This window comes from Mustela nigripes, chromosome 1 (genome assembly GCF_022355385.1).
Source record: "Mustela nigripes isolate SB6536 chromosome 1, MUSNIG.SB6536, whole genome shotgun sequence".
Lineage (NCBI taxonomy): Eukaryota > Metazoa > Chordata > Mammalia > Carnivora > Mustelidae > Mustela > Mustela nigripes.
In genome coordinates, this window is record NC_081557.1 from 59,301,635 (window position 1) to 59,307,634 (window position 6,000).

Genomic DNA, 6,000 nt, shown 5'->3' on the forward strand with positions numbered 1-6,000 from the left:
ATTGCAGAAGCCATACATAGTATTTTTAGTAAAGAGAAAGGCTAATTACCAGAGCATTTAGAATTTTTATTATGTTTGAAACTTTCCATATTTGTTGCCAAAATGTCTATCCTTATCACATATCTCTGAGGGAAAAATTTGTTTTGATTGGGACACAAGCTACCATCTATGCAGCACCAAACAAAAACGAGAGAGTCCCAAGATAAAATGATTTTTATCCCCAGACCATCAGATCCAACTTCTCACCTCTGGGGCAGTGTAGACCTAATTTCTGGCTGAGTTGGCAAAGTTCTTATTTCAAAGGGTAGGGTTACCACATATTCTACTTTTCAACACTAGAACTCCCTGGACAAATCACTGTTACATATAAAAATAGGAGCTACTCTTCCTATGTATCTCCATAAAAGGGTTCTTTCCCAAATTCTTTCCCAAATTCTGCAGAATTTTTTTTTTTTTTTTTTTAACCAGGCACCTAGCACACTGCCTGCACAGCACATAGCAGACTTATATATTTTTTGGATGGATGAATGAATGCTTGGGTGACTGCATATATAGAAGGAGAGAGCCAGGCAGGAGCTGCCTGACATGTTTTGAAATAATATTGAGTTTAGTAATGCTCCAGAAACTTAAATTATTCCTTTAAGGTTAGCTTTAGTGTTCAGTGTTTAGTGAGGTGTTATGGAAATTTATCTAAATAAATAAATAGATGAAGATTTGAACTGCTGGGTAGAAATAACAATGGCATTAATGGTCTTTATTCCTGAAAAAGGATTTAGGAGTTAAGATCAATACTTAAAAATAGTAAAATTGAGGCAAATAGATCATTATGCGATGCTCAGTGGGTAAAAGGGCAGACTATCAGCCAGGTCTGTTCCCTTCTCTGCTCTCTTCTCTCTTCCTCTTTCTCCCTCCCTCTCTTTCTTCCTTCCCCCATCTTCATTTTTTATGCTGGGATCAAGGGATAATGCCTGAAAGAACTTCTAGGTCAAATAAAGCCCTAGAGAACTTCGTATTTGCCTGGTGTCACCATGATGCATGGCTATATGGTAGGACTTGATGTGATATGGCAATACGATCATCCCCAAATGAGATTGTCAAGAAGTGATAAGTTTGACTCTCTCCAGTCTTATCTAACCACAGATGCTTCTCGAATTTTTCAGGCAGATATCATTGCTCAAATGCCCACTGCCATCTTTAGGGAACACATGCCCTGTTCTCACCCATTTGCCTCTCAAGTATAAGAATCAATCTGAACAGGAATAAGTCAGTATGAATCCATTAAAATTTTGTAATGGTGTGTGCAGTTTGCAGCAAGATAGAAAAGTTCCCGGCTGGGCACTACACAAAGATATTATAAATCTTCACAGGGACCTAAATGTGTTATGAATGGGTGGTTCGGAATGAGCTATCTCTTTCCACTACAAGGGCAATAGAGTTTTTGCTTTACTAACCTCGGTATGCCATTTCCATACAGATAAATAAACACCATACATTGCATAACTCATGTTACTTTCCTCCAAGAATCCTAAAGACCGTAGCAAACCTTCATGACATGTATTACAAGACTGTACTGCCTTTCACTTTAACATACACAACATATATCCAGCCTCCTGTCTTCCCCTTTCCCCCAATTTTTTTTTTTCTTTTCAAACATGACATTTGGCTTTCTAAGTCTGATGACAGACCACTTCCACAGATAAATATGTCCAACTAGCCCACTGTACTATGAGACAGACCTACTAATTAAAGATAATTCAATTTGATCAGCTGTAATTGGACAACTATAATGACCATGAGAAGACACGAAATTCTGGCCAAAGAGGAATTAGTGGTGTACAAGTACATATCCTACTTATCACTGTGATTTAACACGGGCAGATGGTGTACAGGGTAATGCCTAGATGAGATATATCTTATTGACCTCTCTTTGACCTGATACAGACTCCACAGAACCACCACTAGTTTTAATGCAAGGACTTAAAACTAATATCCGGCTTCATTTGTTTAATAAAAAAATAGCAAAGATGAATTACTGAATAAATTGTGCCGTACTACAGCGCGATGCAGACTCTGTTTTCAGAAAAAAATTTTCCTTCAGGCATTCTATGCATGGGGAAATGAAGATATTAATTACGAAAGAAGAGCTGAGTGCTTGCTAAAGAAGGACTGAGCAGCACAAGCCCTGTAGCAGTTATAAGTAATGTGGGAAATAATCACAAAATAATATAAGGTAATAGTTACAATTCTTCTTGATTTGAAAAGCATACATAGTCCATTCCTGGGGCCACAGCCTGGAGATGTTATAAACGTCAACTAATATTTTTCTACATCTAATAGCCTTCAGCCTGGGCAATCTCTAGATCTGAGCACATTCACCTCTGGAAGTAAAAGAAATCTGACAATATTTAAAGTGTTTTAGACTTTAAAATTATTTCCCAAATCCTTAAATCAATTCAATTATTGTACTTCTAGGGCAGACACAGGCAAGAATTAAGAGGATGGAAAGACACATGCCAAATTGCCATAGAGATTTAACTTGGACTGAGGATTTACTAGAAAGTGGAAAAAAATTTGAAAAATGTCCCCAAGTACATTCTCACTAATGTACTTGGACTTGGGTGGATATGGATGATGACGGGATCAGTGTGAATTAACAATGAGGCTAAACTGTAACTTTAACACGGTTTTCAGGAAATGCAGATTTATTATATTCTAACACATGCAGTAACACTGTTAGAGAAATAAGAACACAAGCTATGTGACATTTCTTAAGAGAATCTGAAAACAATACTAAGAAAAAGGTAATAATCAGTTATAATTTACATATTTTAGGAATGGCATCTAAGTGATGGACAGCACTACTAGAGGAATTTGTTCTCATCCTTCAGGATTAACCGGATGTCACTTCTGTGAAGTTTTCCAACACCCCCTGGCCCATTCGGTTCACTCTACACTGTTTGCACTCTTGTCTGAGCAAGTATCTTCCACGTTTCTGTCTCTCTTGGTCACCACAATGACCACCCCCACCTAAGCTAGCGTCATTTCTCTGTCAAACTGGTGAAACAGCTTCTTAACTGGTCTCTGGCACCCATCCTTATGCCTAATCATTCTCACACAGTGGCAAGAGGGACTTCTAAAATGTGAAAATGATCGGGTCCTACCCTGCTTGACAGCCATCAATAAAGTCCCATTCTCTGGGGATCTTAATCTCCACAGAGAGAACAGTCTTTAAAGTGGCTTCCATGGTCCTTAATCATGTCCCGTGTGACCTGGCCTTTGCGGCTTTCCCCAGTCTCACCTGTGCTCACACCCTTGCCCTACTCTCCAACCGCACAGACCTTGACTAGCCAGGCTTAGTGCCACCGTGTGCCCTTGCGCATGCTCCCTCCCCCACTCCTCAATTCTACACAAGCCCTTCAGGCTTACCTTTCCACAGCGTGCATCCTCAGACAACCTTCCCAAAGCCACCCCAAGGAAACATACAGAAAATCTAAGAGTAAAAGTGAGCTTACCAGGCAGCACAACCCCGAAACAAATCTCCCAGACCTTCTTCCCTACCAGTCTGCCATCCCTAAGCCTCTTCTATTCAGAAATTCTGGAATCTTCCCCTCCATCCAGGGCTCAGCTCAAAAGTCACTTTTATAAGGGAGCATTCCCAGAACACTGTCTCCCCTTTCCAGAACAGATCATATCATCCTTTCACTGAACACTCATTTAGCACCTGGGCTTCTTGACTACAACACTAGAACAATTGCATTCAAAACAATAATTATGCTACTACTTGTTTTGCGCCCTTTTCCCCAGACAGAGTGTAGGTAATGCCCATTAGGGAAGGGAGAGGGCTCTCTTTTGTGAATTTGCATCCTCCAAACCAAGCACAAAGTAAATGTTAGTATTTATTAAAATAAATCAAACAAGAAAGAAGATAAACTTGTCTTTCAGGGTTCATACCAACATAAGCATTTGGGTCTGTGTTCTACCTCTCAGTGTAAAATGAATAAATAAGCATTGGAACCTAAAAACAAAACAAAATTAAGAAAACAATGTGCTTTTAAGATCAGCACTTAAATGAAAAATTCACTGTGGCTGAGAAGCCTCACTGTATTAACTAATTTTTTTGAAGAAATTTGCTAGTGATCTTATGATGTTAAGAAATTGAAACAGCTTTTGTTTATTTTAGCAAGATATTCATTCATAAAAGCTGTACTTCCTGACAGCTGGGCTTTTCTCTCAAGTGCTTTTCAATTGTTCTCCCTTTCTAGATAGATAGTGCAAAAGGGGGAGAAGTTCCCCATATCAAAAGCCAGTCAGTGGTAACGCAGGGAGCAGATCCCAAAGTACAGCCACCAGAGTCAAGCCGCTCTTAAAATATAATCCAAAAGGTAGAATGATTTCACAAGATATTGAAAGTGCGTATTAGAGAGCGGAAGTCAAGATGACATCTGCTCGTCCTCCTTCCAATCAAGTTATAAAGTTAAAAAAAAAAAATCAAGCATGATTACTCATAAACAAGCATCCTTTTTAGTTTCTTTTTTAAAAATTGTGGTACAAATACACAATATAAGATCTACCCTCTTAACAAAATTTTAAGTATAGAGTACAGTATTGTTAACTCTAAGCATGATGTTGTACAGCACATTTCTAGAACTTTTTCATTTTTCATGATTAAAATTCTATGCTTACCGCACAGCACCACCCACCACCTTCCAGGCCCCTGGTACAACCATTCTGCTTTCTGCATCTATGGATTTCACTACTTTAGAGATCTCATATGATAGGCAAGAATGCAGTATTTATCCTTCTGTAACAAGCATAGTTCAGTGGGTATAATGTCCTCACAATTTACCCGTGTTCTCACACATGGCAGGATTTCTACTTTTAAGACTGAATAATAGTCCACTGTATGTATATACTGCAGTTTGTTCATCCATTCATCTGTCAGTGGACATTTAGATTGTTTCCACCATTTGGCTATTGTGAATAATGCTTCAATAAACACAGGAGTGTAAATATCTCTGAGATCCTAATTTAATTTTATTTGGATACATAGCCAGAAATGGAGTGGTTCGAAATATGGTATATATGGTATATATTACATAGTACTATAGGGTAATTTTATTTTCAATTTTTTTTGACAAAGCTCAATACTGTTTTCCAAAGTAGCTGAGCCATTTTACTTTGTCACCAACAGTGCATAAGGTTTCCAATTTCTTCACATCCTTACCAACACTTATTTTCTGGTTTTTGTTTGTTTGGTTGGTTTGATAATGGTTATATTAACTGGTAATGGGCTTTGTTCTTCTTTCTTGAGACTGTTTTGGCTATTCAGGGTTTTTTGTATTTTCCAAATAAGTTTTAGGATTTTTTTTCTATTTCCATAAATATATTTACAGAGATTACATTGAATCTATAGGTCATTTTGAATAGTATGGATATTTTAAAAATGTAAGTCTTCCAAAAGAGGTAGTAATTTCTCTGATACTGGCCATAGCAACATGTTTTAAAGATTTGTCTCCTGAAGCAAGGGAAATAAAAGCAAAATAAACCACTGGGATTACTTTAAAATAAAAAGCTTCTGCACAGCAAAGGAAACAATCAACAAAACTAAAAATCAACATAATGAATAGGGGATGTTTGAAAATGTGAGATCCAATAAAAGGTTAGTATCCAAAATATAGAAAGAACTGATAAAACTGAACACACACATACAAATAATCCAATCAAAATGTGCAGAGGGTGGGGAGGAGTCAAGATGGCGGAGAAGTAGCAAGCTCAGACTGCTTCAGCTAGCCGGAGATCAGCTAGATAGCTTATCTAAAGATTGCAAACACCTGAAAATCCATCGGCAGATCGAAGAGAAGAAGAACAGCAACTCTGGAAACAGAAAATCAGCCACTTTCTGAAAGGTAGGACCGGCGGAGAAGTGAATCCAAAGCGACGGGAAGATAGAGCCCGGGGGGAGGGGCCGGCTCCCGGCAAGCGGCGGAGCAACCGCGCACA

The 6,000-nt window shown here is 38.4% G+C and overlaps 1 protein-coding gene across 7 annotated transcripts in view; it reads right to left on the reverse strand.

The window, feature by feature from the left end:
* Nucleotides 1-6,000, reverse strand: part of DLG2 (discs large MAGUK scaffold protein 2) — a 1,549,658-nt gene that overhangs the window by 760,647 nt on the left and 783,011 nt on the right. The gene's annotated exons all lie outside the window — the stretch shown is intronic.